Genomic DNA, 18,159 nt, shown 5'->3' on the forward strand with positions numbered 1-18,159 from the left:
AGAGAGATCTAATAGATAGTTGTTTTCCACAGCTCTCTCTCTCAGATGGATAGCAGTGGCCTGAGGGTCCTTGCTGCCAATCAGGAAAACTTCCCCCGCGAAACGAGTTGCATCGTAAACAGATGCTCTTAATGTGTTTTGAATGAATTTGTCGTTTGTGTCACAAACAGCCTCAAAAGGGGCGTTAGTGACCCAACCGCTTAGAAGAACCTGAGGATTCCAGAGGCAGTGGGAATCGTTTCCACAAAGTCCAACGGGAGAGAAGGACCTGAAATGCAGAAACTTTACGATTCTTTCAAATGCCTCACGACAAAACAGTCAAAACGGGGATAAAGGGAATTATCAATTATGCATTTGAACTTTGCCCTTCCGACTGTTTTAACAGTCAACTAAAAGAGACAATTCAAGTAGGTGGACGCAACACAGCTCTGAACACGCGTGTGGGGAGGTGGCACGTGCTAATGATCCTCCCAGAGGGGGAAACACAGCAGATCGCCACGCGGCAGATCGGTTCCTCTCTCTCTCTGTTCTGTCTCCGACGGTCTCTCCTGCCTGATCACACGGCCGTCTCTCTCCGCGGGCAGACTGTCGGGTGGCACACGCTGTAGAAAGTGACGTGTTCAGTGTAAGTGGTTTGATCTTCTGTTCTGTCTCTGATCAAGCTTGTATGTTAAAGGGGTATTAAACCACTTTTAAAAGCCACCTGTGTGGACTGTTGGACAGAAGGGTGGAGTGCTGCACCACCAGCAGAGTGTAAACCCAGCAGAAGGGTGGAGTGCTGCACCACCAGCAGAGTGTAAACCCAGCAGAAGGGTGGAGTGCTGCACCACCAGCAGAGTGTAAACCCAGCAGAAGGGTGGAGTGCTGCACCACCAGCAGAGTGTAAACCCAGCAGAAGGGTGGAGTGCTGCACCACCAGCAGAGTGTAAACCCAGCAGAAGGGTGGAGTGCTGCACCACCAGCAGAGTGTAAACCCAGCAGAAGGGTGGAGTGCTGCACCAACAGCAGAGTGTAAACCCAGCAGAAGGGTGGAGTGCTGCACCACCAGCAGAGTGTAAACCCAGCAGAAGGGTGGAGTGCTGCACCACCAGCAGAGTGTAAACCCAGCAGAAGGGTGGAGTGCTGCACCACCAGCAGAGTGTAAACCCAGCAGAAGGGTGGAGTGCTGCACCACCAGCAGAGTGTAAACCCAGCAGAAGGGTGGAGTGCTGCACCACCAGCAGAGTGTAAACCCAGCAGAAGGGTGGAGTGCTGCACCACCAGCAGAGTGTAAACCCAGCAGAAGGGTGGAGTGCTGCACCACCAGCAGAGTGTAAACCCAGCAGAAGGTTGGAGTGCTGCACCAACAGCAGAGTGTAAACCCAGCAGAAGGGTGGAGTGCTGCACCACCAGCAGAGTGTAAACCCAGCAGAAGGGTGGAGTGCTGCACCACCAGCAGAGTGTAAACCCAGCAGAAGGTTGGAGTGCTGCACCACCAGCAGAGTGTAAACCCAGCAGAAGGGTGGAGTGCTGCACCACCAGCAGAGTGTAAACCCAGCAGAAGGGTGGAGTGCTGCACCACCAGCAGAGTGTAAACCCAGCAGAAGGGTGGAGTGCTGCACCACCAGCAGAGTGTAAACCCAGCAGAAGGGTGGAGTGCTGCACCACCAGCAGAGTGTAAACCCAGCAGAAGGGTGGAGTGCTGCACCACCAGCAGAGTGTAAACCCAGCAGAAGGGTGGAGTGCTGCACCTACAGCCGAGTGTAAACCCAGCAGAAGGGTGGAGTGCTGCACCACCAGCAGAGTGTAAACCCAGCAGAAGGGTGGAGTGCTGCACCACCAGCAGAGTGTAAACCCAGCAGAAGGGTGGAGTGCTGCACCACCAGCAGAGTGTAAACCCAGCAGAAGGGTGGAGTGCTGCACCACCAGCAGAGTGTAAACCCAGCAGAGTGTAAACCCAGCAGAGTGTAAACCCAGCAGAGTGTAAACCCAGCAGAGTGTAAAGCGTAAATGGATAAGTTAGTTGACATTGCCATGAATTCTTTCAACCTTTATTTTTACATAAAATCATTAATAATCATCATTAATAATCATCAACAATCATTAATCAATACACAAGGAAGAGAAAATTAAAGAAATATGTATACTATACTAAGTCCAACACATTCAACACAATTTAAAAACAGATGGTGGTGACCTGCTCTACATCAATCCATGGACACTAGTCCCCTGTAGGGCGTTCCATGATTCAGGAGCACAGAAGCCAATAGCAGATATGCTAAGTTCAGTACTAGGCACTTTAAGTGTAAGGCAGTCATGTGTTTGTGTACCAGAGGGTCTACAGGTCCATTCCAATAATGAAGTCATGTACTTTGCACAATCTACAATACATGGCTTAAAAAAAATAAAAAAATAACCTTACTGTCATGCACTTATGACAGTAAGTGTCTAATAATAAACTAACCTACACTGTAGCACTCAACACTTTGATGAACATTGTTACTCAGCTGATAGAGTTGTACCCTTCTTGCTGTCTTGTCGTACAGAACTTGTAAGTCGCTTTGGATAAAAGCGTCAGCTAAATGACTAAATGTAAATGTAAATGTAAGTAGAAATACTCAGATAAGGTATACTATCTTCCCGAGCCCCAAGATGGCGATTTAAATCGATGATGCTTAATAACAAGGAATTCATTACACAACTCAAAGAAGCTCTTATAGTATTCCTACGGGAGAATGCAAACTCGGTGCAAGACCCCAGAATAATATGGATGTCGGTAAAGGGAATGATCAAGGATTTCACTGATAGCTTTTCCTCCAAAATGCGCAAGAATCAATGCACAAAACTGTCTGAACTGGAAACGCTTTACTCAACGTTATTTAATTCTTTAAAATACAACAACTCAACTCGACTAGAAAATCAAGTTAACGTACTAAAAAAAGAGATCAAGGCCATATACAGACAACAATCGGAAATACAAATACGCAGCACAAGACAACAGCAGTACTCCCAAGGTTCTAAACCTAGTCACCTATTAGCCATGCAATTAAGAATTAATGCAAAATTTGCAGATATAACTACCATTAGAGCACAACAAGTACTTGAAACAGACCCTGAAAAAATAAACGATACATTCAAAGAATTCTACTCCGACTTATATAAATCAGAAACGACCTTCGATCAAGACAAAATGGACACATATCTTAATCAAATTATTCTCCCTAAACTTTCAGAGGATGACGCTAAACAGTTAGAAACACCGATCACACTAGAGGAACTCAAGAAGGCCATATCCGAAATGCAAAGTGGTAAGGCTCCTGGAAGAGACGGTATCCCACCAGAAATGTACCTTTCTTGTTGGGACATAATTGGACCCTTATTACTAAATATGATCTTATACTCAGTCAAGGAGGGGAACTTCCATAAAAACGACAATATTGCACTCATAACAGTCCTTCTCAAAAAAGACAAAGACCCCACCGAGTGCGGTAGTTACAGACCCTTAAGCCTCCTCGGAACCGATATCAAACTGTACTCTAAGGTATTAGCCATCAGATTACAAAAGCATATGACGTCTTTAGTTCATCCGGACCAAACTGGCTTCATAAGAGGCCGCCTGATCACTGATAACATAAGACGAATACTGCACGTACTAGATGCCGACAAGGATGACACCATACCTAAGGCGATGCTGTCCCTGGATGCAATGAAAGCTTTTGACAGGCTGGAATGGTCGTATCTATGGGCAGTATTAGAAAGGATGGGGTTAGGAAAAGGATTCATTGATATGATTAAAGTGTTATACAAAGACCCATCGGCCATGATTACAACAGGTACAATCATCTCCAAAATCTTTCCGGTATCACGCTTAGCCAGACAGGGTTGCCCTCTTAGTCCCGGACTATTCGATCTATCATTAGAGCCTTTAGCACAATATATAAGACAATCCCAATCCATAGAACCAATCGTAATCAAGGGCACACAACATAAAATTTGTTTATATGCGGGCGACGTAATACTGTTCATGCAAAACCCCAACACCACATTGCCTCATCTGCTCAAGTTGATTGAGAACTTTGGTGATTTATCGGGATTTAAGATAAATTGGCCGAAGTCGGCTTTCCTTCCACTTAACACCCCTGCAAAAAAAGATATAACCCTCCCAGGAGAGATACCTATGGTAAAACATTTTAGATGCTTGGGAGTGGAAATATTCCCCACCATAAGACAAACGGTGAAGCACAATTACACAAAAATCCAAAACAAAATCAAAGACGACCTTGATAGGTGGGCAAAACTTAAAAACTCAGTACAGGCACGGATATCAATAGTTAAGATGGACGTACTACCTAGAATCAACTTCTTCAGTTCAATGCTACCGTTACCCCCTCCAGAGGGTTACTGGAAAAGATTACACTCCTCCACATACAAATTTATTTGGAATAACAAACCACCATGTATAAAAAGATCCACCGCACAGAGAAATAAAGCAGACGGTGGCATGGCATTTCCAGATTTTTTCCATTATTTTAAGGCGAACACATTAAGACCATTGACAACATGGTTTGATCCCCAAGCATTAGTATCCTGGAGAAAATTAGAAGAAAACATAGTAGCCCCACATAGACTGAAGGACATAGCATACACTAAACTACCAATCAAGCACTGTGAACGGAAATTTGGCCCCATAATTACTCATGCGATCCGGATATGGCGTGAAACACAAAAAAAATATCCTAACCCACATAAATGGCACAATCATACTCCCTTATTCAACAACAATGCACTCTTAATTGAAAAACGACCTATAAGATTCCCTATATGGGAAGAGCAAGGCATACACTCATTAGGGGATGTTTTTAACAAACAGGGTTTTTGTAGTTATGGAGAAATAGGCAAAAAATGTAATCTCACCAAGTCCACATGGCTTTTTTACATACAGTTACGGCTATGTTTGAAGTCTCACGGTGTTCCATTAGACATACCAATTGAACACCACAGATACCACAAATTCTTCTATGAAAGAGAGACATCGAGAGGTTTTGTTTCAGATTTTTATCATCAATTACTAACGTCCTCGTATGAAACCCTCCAACTAGACTCTGTCTGGAGGAGGGATATACCAGACCTGGAAAGTGACTTTGATTGGCAAGGAGCCTGGGCAAATGTCCAACTTACATAAAGGAACCCGGACCATCAACAAATCAATCTTAACTATATTCACAGGACATACTTGACTCCTATAAGACTGAACAGAATGGGTCTTAAACAAGACTCCAAATGCTCCCAATGTACAAATGGGGACGAAGGGACATTTATGCACATGTATTGGGACTGCCCACCAGTTAAGATATTCTGGAAAGATGTGACCCAACAATTATCAAAACTCGTATCTTGGAATATACCTGTACACCCCTCTGTATTACTATTGAATGATGTTTTTGAGTTTGCAGTACATCCACAGCTAAAGAGATTGGTTTTATCGGGTATCACAGTAGCTAAAAAGCTGATAGCATCACGCTGGTTTCAACCAGAAAAAATGTGCCGGAAAGTTTGGTTTCTTACATATCTTGATGTGATTTATCAAGAAATATCTACAGCAAGAATTCTGGGTCTCAATGAATCCAAAATGACAATGTGGTTAGAAGTGGTGGAGAGAATAAAAGCTAGCTTATAATGGTAGTGTCTGGTTAGGAGCGAGGGATAATGGAGGTACTATCCAAAGAGGGGTCCGGGAGGGGGGGGTTCGAGCTGGAGCATATGTGTGTAGGTTTTTAGATAACAGGTATTAGGGGTATATCCTGTATAAGACATTGGTATAAATGGTAATTTCGTTGGATATACACTGTGTATTAATGCTTGTGTATCTTATCGTGTGTTGTCATGTTTGTTTATATGTGTGTTTAAAAAAAAAAAAAAAACTCAGATAAATGAGTACTCTAAAAGTAATTCTAAAAGTAGAGAAGTATTTGCTATTGAATGTACTTAAGTATCTAAAGTAAAAGTACACATTCTACGTGTCTATGTCTGTGTATCCATTGACCTCTATAGGTTATGTTAAAGTGGTACGTGGTCCAGTTATGCTGCTCTGATTAAAGGTTATGTTAACACTTTGAATGCCCAGCAGGGGGCGCACATTTAGTGCTTGAATGCCCACATCCACTCCAATGTTAACGTTAATATCGCCTAATCTATGTTTTAAATTATGTGTCTAATCTGCCCGTCGCATTATCAATGACCCATTTTCAGTCAACATTGTCGAAGCAGATTGTTTTTTTATGGGTTCATTTCCGTTTGATAGCATTTTGAAAAGCACTAGTTTTCACGGAAAAAAAAAACACATTCTATGATAATCGCTCTTTACTGGAATATTCAAGAACGTTGTCATTTTGCGGCCTATTTATGAATAGTTTTTAAATAAACGCTAGATTATCGATAGTATATGTGTACGTGTGCACGCTAGTGCCGCGCGCTGAAAATCGATTCTCTCAGTTCCTGATCACTCTTAGTGTCAAACAGCCATATCACATAATCACATAAAAGCTTATATCTCCGTGGAAACGAGTCTGATTATCCTAAGACTGGTAACATAGATTCCTTACCTGAGATCAGATGGTATCCAAATGGATTATTCCAATTCCTGATCGCCATTCGAAAAAATCGATACTTTTATTGATCCCACGAGTATACTGTAAAAACACATAATCCCCGCTGCTCTGAGGCTCTAGAGTGGAGCTGATCGACCCCGGCTGCGTGAGTGAGAAGTAAAATGTGGAGTCCGGGTTTTTTTTTCTCATTAATTTTCTCTGAGTCCAATCCAAAAGGGTGAATTACCATCTTGGAGACGACAGGAGGCGCTTTTTTCACATCTGAGCGCCTGGAGTGGCTGAATTTCCAACGGTAGACTCGGTTGATGAAATATGATTTCAGATCGCTAATAAAAGAATAACTAGAAAATACGAGAATTCTCGTGAGTGGGCATTCAACTCGCGGGGGGTAAACCCGAGGAAACTTGGGTTGGGCAATCAAAGTGTTAAAGCGGTATGTGGTCCAGTTATGCTGCTCTGATTAAAGGTTATGTTAAAGTAGTATGTGGTCCAGTATTACGCTACCATTGATTAGCATAAAATACCAAGTTGTCTGGTATCAATGGAACATAATATGAAACGGTAGCCAAAAGTAACAAAAAGGTTTTTAATTATAATTACCCTCCGGTTTGAGGGTGCAGGAATAACATCAATCAATCAATCAAATGTATTTGTATAGCACTTTTAAACATGACACTTGTCAACCAAAGTGCTTTACAGTGGGTCGCGTAGCAAACAAAAAAAGAAAGTACTCCTGAAGTATAAATAAACAGAAAATAAACAACCAACAGACAAACAAAGAAAGTTGAAACAGAACAACACGTCAAACAAACAAGGCAAGAGTCATAGTGAGTCAGGGAAGGCTAAGGAATATAGGTGAGTTTTGAGTTTAGATTTAGTTAGGAGACCCTTATCAGCAGATCTAAGGGCCCTGACGTTGGTATAGGGGGTGGGGAGGTCTGTTAGGTAAAAGGGGGCCTTACCATTAAGAGCTTTGTAGACGAATAGGAGAACCTTGAATTCTATCCTGTGTAGCATAAAAGGATAACAAACAAACAAATGACAGGACTGTGCAGACAGGATCAGCCAGCAGGGGAGAACAAAACAGATATCCACAAGGGGATGATGAGAACAAGAAACACCTGGGCCGATTACAAATGGACACAGCTGGGAGGAAAACAACAAAGAACTACAGGAAGCCAAGACAAGGAACTACAACTAAGGCACAGGACAGGGAACACAATACAAAACACTGGAGAACACAGATCAAGATTACATGAACACAAGATACAGTACATGGAACAGACGACCAACCTACTAACAGGGATACATATACCACACATAACATCCAGTTATTCTGCTCTGATTATGTCCTCTTCAAGTTGACAGGCTTCAAATGTGAAAGTATATAATCTTCATACATTTTTTATTTTGTATATTATGTTTTCAAAGCAAAATCCTTTTCTTCAAAGTAACTAGTAACTGATGGGTTCAGATAAATGTAGTGGAGTAAGTACAATATACAAAAGTACAATATTTCCCTTGAAATGTAGTGGAGTAAAAGTATAAAGTTCCCTAAAATGAAAATACTCACATAAAGTACAAGTAGCTCGAATTTGTACTTAAGTACAAATACTTAGTTACTTTCCACCACTGGTCATAGATGTGAAATTATGCATTTTGGGGGCGCTGCAGCTGGTGTTGCCTGCAGGGGGCGCTACAGCTGGTGTTGCCTGCAGGATGTGGGCCGGGATCACAGAACACGGGTCTGTCAAACTGGGTGTTGCACATCAAATATGAACGAAGATTCAACGTGTCGCCTATTTCTCAGATAAAATGTTTTCAGGAACATATTTTTGTGGATTGTTTAGGTCCACTAAAGAATGTCCTGCTTGAAACACAGAGACACAAGTGAAGGACCACCCACTGTCAACACCCAGCATCCACTTTAAGCCAATTCCCACTGTCAAGACTTTTGGTTTATTTAATATAAGGATCAGATATGTAAAGGGGTCTAAATGAGTTAACAGCTGTTTGTGATTGTGACTTGAGCATGCGCAGTTCACGCAGCTGCCTTTCAAATGGTGGCTGGCTGTCATTCTCACTATAGCACTGACAGGATCACATCGCCCATTGGTAAGTGGACTTTATTAAGGGATTGCAATGTTAACTTGGCTATGTCACATATGTACAATGTAATGTATCACGTTGGCTGCTGGCTGCTAATGCAGCCTGCGGATAATATTTGCATAGTGCACGGTGTTAGTGATGCTGGCTGAATGAATGAACGTTGTGTCTGAATGTTTGCCGCTAGCTTGTGGCTAGGCTAACGCTCCTTGCCGAAGGTGCAAAGCTGAGCTAGTGTCTTGGTGGCTTTCCCGGTTTGTCACGGTGAGATTCATGTGGGGAACTTTGGTGTGTGTGTGTGTGCTTTGATGAATGAGCACTGCTATCTTGTCCGCTCAGTGTGTGGGTTGCGCTCAGTGGCTCACGTTACGGAGGAGGAAGTAAACATTGCCATGCATTCTGGGAAATGGAGTCATTCTAGTTCTCCCTCCTTTCACCCACAATTAAAGGGGACATGACATGCTGGTTTGATAAAGTGTATAGTGTAATGTATATTTATAAATAATATAAATATAATTATATATATATAATATAATATATATAAAATGTGTATGTATATTTGATAGTGGTATTGATATATTAATATGTATATTGATATTAATATGAATTGATTGATTGATTTGGTATTGATATTAATATATATTGTATATTAATATTATGATTAATGTGTATGCACTGCATTTGTTCTGTTTCACAGGTTTTTGACCTATGGTAAGCCTGTGGTCAACTGTGGGAATTATAAAGGTTGTATTGTAGAGAAAACATCTCAACTAGTTTGTTTAAATAAACAAACTCTAATGACTAACCATTGAGTCATCCATTGTGTGGTGCCTGTCAGCCCTTTCGGAGGGATTCAAATAGAACATTCTTGAAAGATCCGAACAGTCAAAAACCACGTGACGCAGTCAACCAAGTGACGCAGTCAAAACCAAGTGACGCAGTCAACCAAGTGACGCAGTCAAAAAACCAATGGTTCAGTTATAAACCAGGAAAGGTTATAAAAGTCATAAAACAATGTGACAACCAAACCACTGGTCCAACCAAGAAACCATTGGTACAGTCATAAAACAATGTGACAACCAAGTTATTATTTCAACAAATAAACCATTGGTTCATCATAAACCAAGGCCGGATGACCTTGAAGCAAGGACCAAAATAACTAATTAAAGAGACTGCTTAACCCATCTGACTGTTAGCTAACAGCCCATCCATACTGCCCCCTGTACATCTGCTAAACCTGCTAGCCGAAGACAAAGAGCTAAAGCCAATAAAAGGGAACAGTCAGAAAACGAGACTATTAAGCCCAGTTGGGAGAAAAGCTCATAAGTCAATAACGGTCGAAGAAGGAAAAGTTAGCAAGATGGCAGCGACAGAGGAGGAGCTGGAGAAGCTGAAGCAGAGGCGTTCAGCAGCCCAGACCGCTTTTGCCAGAAGAGCCAACCATCTCACCTCCAGGGCTCACGCACTAAATGAAAGTGAACTGAGAGGTGCATGGTCGAACTTCAAAATGGAGCATGCCAGAGTCTCAGATGCTGGTTCTGATTATGGCACGGCCCTGAGAGAAGCGGACGGTGAAGAGACCACAAAGAAGGCGGTGCAAGTCGACGAGAAAATGGCGGAGTGCGACCGTACGTTTGATGGAATTAACGACATCGTCGTAAAGAGCTTCTGGACCAGGTTTGCTGAAAGGGACATTGCTACCCTCTCTAAAGGGGCTGAAGCAGCATTGGACCAGGCCGAGGCAACTGACCATAAGAAGATGACTAGGAGGGAGCGCGGACGGAAGATTGAACTGTTGAATAAAATGCTGAATCGGGAGATTGGCGAGCTCTACAAAGCTTTGAGTGAGTGGACAGACCTGATTCCAGTAACTAATTTAATGGAGTCAAGGGACCGTAGCAAGGAGCTAAAGCAACGACATGAGACACTGTGGGAGGAATGGTCGCGGCGAGACTGGGACCAGCCCGACAACGACGACGGCCTGCGAGAACAGGTAAAGCCTGAAGGCAAAGAGCACAGCGATAAACAAGCAGCAACGATCGGTGCTCACCCAGACCCTGACCAGTTCTCCCCTGTAGTCACTCAAACCCCTGTAGGCGGCGTCCAGCCTAGCTTGCCCAGCATGGCCCCCAGTCTCAACTATGGTGCACTTCTGAATGCCATGAGCACACCATATGACATCTTCCACGCACCGCAAGGTGGTTCCGGCACATACCCCGGTGCTTACAACTCCAGGCCCCTGACCACTCTAAACTTCTCCCTCAAACCGTGGGTCTTGTCAGCCCAAAGTGGGAGGTCTGGAACTGTGGACAGCTCCAGTAACCCAAAGACAACTGTGTCTGCACCCAAGACTCTGGTGTTATCCAACCAGATGCGGGATGAAGAAAGCAAAGCACTGGGAGTTGGCTATGAACCAGAGACTGACAAGCTTCGCATAATGACGTCCATCAATTTCTCGAGAAAGCGAGGCAAGATGAGGACTGGACTCGATCTGCGCCAAGAGGAAGTGAGAAGTAACACTCCAAACCCCTTGACCCGTCGAGTACTGCTAAGCCAGGTCGCTGGATTCTACGACCCCATGGGTCTTGCCACACCCGTAAAATGGAAAGAAGTGATGATCGTGAGAGACTCCTACCAAGAAGCGGGCAGAGGAAATCCCTACAAATCTGACATCGTCACAAGGGGAGCAACTCCAGAGGAGCATTATGAGTCAGAGTGGCAACAAGGCTCAAAGTTCTTGGGATGGCCTGAAGCTGAGTGGCCTGTCAAGATGGCCAGCAAAATTGTGACTAACGTCGCTGATGACATCCAAAGACTGCAGAGAAAGGCATCCTCAGCTGTAGTCACCAGGGCTCAATCACAAAAGCTCTCAGGCCCCCGCAACACTGACGTTGGTGCAGACTCGAGAGACTCTGCGCTGCAACCTCCGCTGAATGACCAAGGTCCAACTTCAGCAGCAGACAGGCCGAAGAGGAAACCACCCTGGGGTGTTGTTCTTGTGAGCCTTGTCGAGCCCAAATGGTTCGACAAGCCTGTCGCCCAGGTTCGACGAGCTGCGGAATCCTGGCTGAAGGCAAAAGACCAAGCAAACAGGCCAAAGAGGAAACCACCCTGGGGTGTTGCTCTCGTGAGCCTTGCCAAGCGCAAACTGTTCAGTAGCCTGAATGCTAAATACCAAGCCTCAGATTCAGCAAAGTGAGGGGCAATGGGACCAGAGCTCTCTGCAAGAGAGAGAACGGTGGCCTTCCAAGACTTGACCCTTGCAGCCCAAGACGGCGTAAACTTTCAGGACACAACCCTGAACCGCCTTGTTGTGACCAGAGATGACAATACAGGACTCTTGCTTTGTGGCTGTAGAGTCCAATCGTGGAGTGAAGACGGAACAGCTGTACCGTTAATCCCTTACAAATCATGGCTGGGGACCTTGCTGGCTAGAGAAGCTCATGAGGCCAATCATGAAGGCATTGCAGCCACACTGCTGCGCACAAGAAGAAAGGCTTGGGTAGTACAAGGTCGGAGAACTGTCAAAAGGGTGGTCAACGAGTGCGTCCCTTGCAAGAAGCAGAGAGCCAAGCTATGCCGGCAAGTGATGGGAAACCTCCCTCCGGAGCGTACCAGCAGGGCAAACCCATTTGAGCATACCACACTGGACCTTTTCGGCCCCTTTGAGGTGAGGGACGCCGTTAAGAAAAGAACCAGGAAGAAGGTATGGGGAGTTGTGTATTGCTGCATGGCTTCCAGGGCCGTCCAGGCTGACCTTGTCGACGACCAGTCTTCGGAGAGCTTTCTTCAGGCCTACTCCCGATTCACTGCTCTAAGGGGGCATCCCAGGAGGTTATGGTCGGACAGAGGCTCAAACTTTGTGGGCGCCAAGCCTGCCTTGAGAGAGTTGGACAGGCACCTAGCATGTGTGCAAAAGGCATCGGTCGAGAATGCAGCCGCCAAGAATGGCACTGAGTGGCAGTGGGACTTCCATCCTGCGGATTCGCCCCACAGGAACGGAGCAGCAGAGGCAGCTGTTAAGCTCATAAAAAGAGCTCTCAACAGCCTCGACGGAACCACCGGTTGCTACACCTGGGGGGAGTTCCAGACCCTCCTCTACTCGGCAGCCAACTTAACCAACGAACGACCCATCGACGCCAAGGCACAGGAACAAGAGGACACAGTCGAGTACCTAACTCCTAACTCCCTTATCCTGGGGCGCACCGGACAAGGAGGAGACATGCAAGGGATTGATGTGGAAACTCATCCGTGGCGCAGGCTGAGGGCTGTCCAGGCTGGGGTGGACAAGTTTTGGTCGAAATGGAGCGAACTGGCATGTCCAAACCTGTTCATCCGCCATAAGTGGCACAGAGCAGAGAGGAGTGTCAAGGTTGGAGATGTGGTCTGGATCGCAGACCAGAATGCCTTAAGAGGACAGTTCCGGCTCGGCCGGATCGTCTTCACGTATCCAGACAAGAAGGGGGTAGTCCGTGACGCGAACGTCACAACCTGCATAGGGTTTCCTGCCCCCCATGTATCCAGGCCCCGGGGAAAGGACTTTACCCTGGCCACAACCATTGTCCTTCGCAGGGATGTGCGGAGGCTGGTGGTCCTGATTCCGGTTGAAGACCAGCAGAAGAAGTCCTCACCATCGGGTACCCAAAAGTCTTTGTGACTCTTTTGTTTAGTTAGCGGGTAACCCTGTGAGGCAACTGAGTGGTTCAAGGGCAAACCTACACTCAGTTGGAGGAAAGGTGGTGGGGCCCACCTCCTTAGTTAGTTTGTGTTCATGATGCGAGTTGTGGTCACAATGTCCCACTTACCTTTGAAGGACACTTTAATTAAAAGCACTTATGTAGATACTTACAACAGTTTGATTTAAGGCTGAGATGCCCATTAACACTCTAGTGCAGGGGTCAGCAACCTTTTTGACATGGAGTGCCTGTTTGAAATATAGTTGTAACTAGTGTGCCTCAACAATATTCCATGCATCGTAATATTTTTTTCTCATAATCAGGTCTTTTTAATGATAATTTTTACATTATTACATCATTATTGTTATTGTTATTATTAACAATATTTTTATGATGGTTGTATCAACCCTAAATCTGAGTTGGGGGGGGGGGGGGGAATGCAATGCAGACAAACAGCTGCATACAGTGCGACCATTTCACTCACATTTGCCCATTCATTTTTGGACACATCACACACCATTGGTGTGTGTACTGTACGTGTGCTGTCATAGCTCCACCTACAGGCCTAATGGAGAACACCAGGATGTGAATGGAGGGTGAATGTGAGGTATATCGTGTAAATAAGTTTTGATTGATCGCAAGACTACACTGTAAAAAAAATATAATAAGTTACCAGAACTTAAAAATATTGAGTTCAGTTACTGTGCATTAAGGTTTTCAGTTTTCAATCCATAATAAGTTAACAGAAAAATAAGTACACAACCACATTATTTCAACCTAATAAAACTATGTTTATTGTCATTGTTTTAAGAACACAAGTTGACTTGGTAATACTCACATTTTGAGTAAAAAAAATGGCTTTTAACATGTGCAATGTTCAATGAAATAGAAAAATAAATAATACAATTTGTTGATTAATCCCACTGGTCACAATGGTGACCGTAATAATGTTTTTGTTATAAGGCTCTGCAAATGTTACTGAATGATGTAGCAATGTATTTCCAGCTAAATTGAAATAATAAACAAATAAAGGGTCTCAATTAAATATGTGGTAGTAAAAAGAACCTGTGGGAGGATTTCAACAAGATAAATGCGACAACAGTGCAAAATATTTCACTATAATATTTCAAAAAAAAATAATAAAAAAAAAAAAAAAGTATAATTATAATTGTTTATTTTTATTTTTTTTAATGCTGCCCCCTGTGCCTATGCAAATGCCCCCGCGTGACTAGGGTTGCCTACCCCTGCTCTAGTGACTTGTATTTATAGTGGCCTGTATTTTAGTGGCCTCCTTGGATTGTATCAGTCGGCCAAGTGGGAGGTGTCAAGACTTTTGGTTTATTTAATATAAGGATCAGATATGTAAAGGGGTCTAAGGCTACGTTTAGACGAGCGTTTTGTGAACAGAAACCGCAAAAGTCGTTTTGCGGTTTCACTTTGAATTTTACGTTTAGACGAGCGTTTTGGGGTGGAATTCTCCGTGCAGACGACGCTGTAACGACGGAGCCTCGCTGTCACACGATTGGCGCATATGTCACATGACGTGCTGTGAAGACCCGCCCTACTCTGCCTCTGATTCGCAGACTGTGGATGGGGAATGTGATTGGACCAAAGCAGAGTCACTCAGACAGTGAGTCCACTCACGCCGCGGGACAGAGATTCTTGTGTATTTAACCCTTTCACTGCCACACGACAGTCGGTTGTGTTGTGTGATAGTAAAGGGTTAACCTTCTGTCGTGTGGCAGTGAAAGGGTTAAAAGTACTGCCAATGTAGCCTTCAGGTGATCTCCGTTGATAATAGTCAGACATACTTGCTTTGTTTACGTCTCGGCTACTGGCGCATACCTGCTACCTGTGACGTAAGCAGTACGCGCGACCAGAGCCGTGACAACCCTTTCGTCATCGTTTTAACAGATTTATACGGTTTTGACAGTTTAGACGAGAGCGCAAAGCTTTTGCGTTTCTAGGAATTCCACCCTGGAAGGTAGTCTCACTTTTTTGCGGTTTCACCCCGTAAAAACGCCGTTTCCGTATAAACGAAAGGCACATCCGAAAAAATATTTTTGCGGATTCACCTGCTAGCGTTTCCGTCTAAACGGGGCCTAAATGAGTTAACAGCTGTTTGTGATTGTGACTTGAGCATGCGCAGTTCACGCAGCTGCCTTTCAAATGGTGGCTGGCTGTCATTCTCACTATAGCACTGACAGGATCACATCGCCCATTGGTAAGTGGACTTTATTACGGGATTGCAATGTTAACTTGGCTATGTCACATATGTACAATGTAATGTATCACGTTGGCTGCTGGCTGCTAATGCAGCCTGCGGATAATATTTGCATAGTGCACAGTGTTAGTGATGCTGGCTGAATGAATGAACGTTGTGTCTGAATGTTTGCCGCTAGCTTGTGGCTAGGCTAACGCTCCTCGCCGAAGGTGCAAAGCTGAGCTAGTGTCTTGGTGGCTTTCCCGGTTTGTCACGGTGAGATTCATGTGGGGAACTTTGGTGTGTGTGTGTGTGTGCTTTGATGAATGAGCACTGCTATCTTGTCCGCTCAGTGTGTGGGTTGCGCTCAGTGGCTCACGTTACGGAGGAGGAAGTAAACATTGCCATGCATTCTAGTTCTCCCTCCTTTCACCCACAATTAAAGGGGACATGACATGCTGGTTTGATAAAGTGTATAGTGTAATGTATATTTATAAATAATATAAATATAATTATATATATATAATATAATATATATAAAATGAATAGTGTATGTATATTTGATAGTGGTATTGATATATTAATATGTATATTGATATTAATATTAATTGATTGATTGATTTGGTATTGGTATTAATATATATTGTATATTAATATTATGATTAATGTGTATGCACTGCATTTGTTCTGTTTCACAGGTTTTTGACCTATGGTAAGCCTGTGGTCAACTGTGGGAATTATAAAGGTTGTATTGTGGAGAAAACATCTCAACTAGTTTGTTTAAATAAACAAACTCTAATGACTAACCATTGAGTCATCCATTGTGTGGTGCCTGTCAGCCCTTTCGGAGGGATTCAAATAGAACATTCTTGAAAGATCCGAACACCCACATCGTCTTCATCTGATCTGATGAAACATATCGTAAGCTGCCACTAGGGACAGAGCTCACTCTGGGACGATGTTGTTATCACTTTTAACTCTCATAGCACTGTTTTTACGAATCGGCTGAGTACAACTTTAAGACACTTGTTCCATGTGAAATACATTCAAACAAATGTATTGAGACAAAAAGGCTTGGTAAGCGTGTTATTTCTTGCAGTGAAGCGGTGCGAGGGGTGTTGTCCTGCTGGAGGCCTGATTACCCTGCTGGAGTGCTGATTACCCTGCTGATGTGATTAGCCTTGTGTTGCTTCACGTGGGACCCATTCACAGCACTACTGCCAGGGGAGAGAGGGATGATGAGAGGGACGGAGGGAGGGAGGGAGGGAGGGAGGGAGGGAGGGAGGGAGGGAGGGAGGGAGGGAGGGAGGGAGGGAGGGAGGGAGGGAGGGAGGGAGGGAGGGAGAATAACATGTGTCTGAACTGCAAAAATTCTAATTTGTACATTTACTATAAATGTTGTATTTGGGTTTATACAAGGCGATAAAACACAGTCATCATAATGCACTTTAAGGAAGCAGTCAATTAATTGTTAATTGATACCACTACTACTACTACTACTACTACTACTACTACTACTACTACTACTACTACTACTACTACTACTACTACTACTACTACTACTACTACTACTACTACTACTGTTCAATTATCTAGCAGTCACTGTCAATGTGTCAACTAGATGTCCCCATTGGAAGGGCGTAGGCAAATTACTGATAATAGGAACCAAAGGAAACAATTCCGACGTTGCAAGAATGGTGATTTTATTCTGACTCCATGTCCAAACATTCAGTCATAAAGACAACTGTATTGCCGTTATCACCAGGTGGCCAATTAGCCAGCAGTTAGCTGGTACTGTAGCTAGCAGTCAGTAGGACTAGCAGCCTAGTCGTAGCTTTCAGCAGCAGCCAATAGTTAGTAGTATTTAGCATAGGCCAGTTAGCAGCAAGCATTTAGCAATGGTCAGCAGTTGGCAGTACAGTCAGTAGCTAACTAATAGTAGATGTAGCATACAGTCAGTTACTAGTCAGAGTCGATAGAGTACATAGTCAGCAGTAGTCAGCATTAAGCTTCAGTCAGTCGATACAGTCAGTAGTCAGCATTAAGCTTCAGTCAGTCGATACAGTCAGTAGTCAGATTATTTACCTATACAAAAAAGGAAATAAAAGGAGCGGTGGCCTGGCAGACTGGCATGGCCTGGCTGCCCTGGCAGACTGGCAAATGCTTTTTTAATTTTTTTATTTGTTTGTTTGTGCCCGCAGTCAGGCCACTGAACTCCGAAGCAGGCCAGGTCGGTATACATGTTTCTATTTACGCATATATAAGTTCAGGCAAACAGGCAGGAATGCGTGATTTTTTTAGTGATACTATAATGAATCGACTAGATCACAGAGAGCGCCAGTGAAGTAGAGAAACTTCTATAAAGGACACTTTCGTATTATAACCCGACATTTGGACAATCCATTATTTGGAAAGTAGTTATTCTACACTTTGGTGCAACTTGTATGGTCCGTTTGGTGATAGCGTCGCTGTCCATGGTGCTGAAGGTCGCATTTATACTAGTGCATACAGCCTCTACAGTGCCACCACGTGATACAGCCCAGCAAGATACAAAACGCAGTTTTTTTCCCGGGGGGGTATGGGTATG

This window comes from Notolepis coatsorum (genome assembly GCF_963971535.1).
Source record: "Notolepis coatsorum genome assembly, chromosome: 2".
Classification (NCBI taxonomy): Eukaryota; Metazoa; Chordata; class Actinopteri; order Aulopiformes; family Paralepididae; genus Notolepis; species Notolepis coatsorum.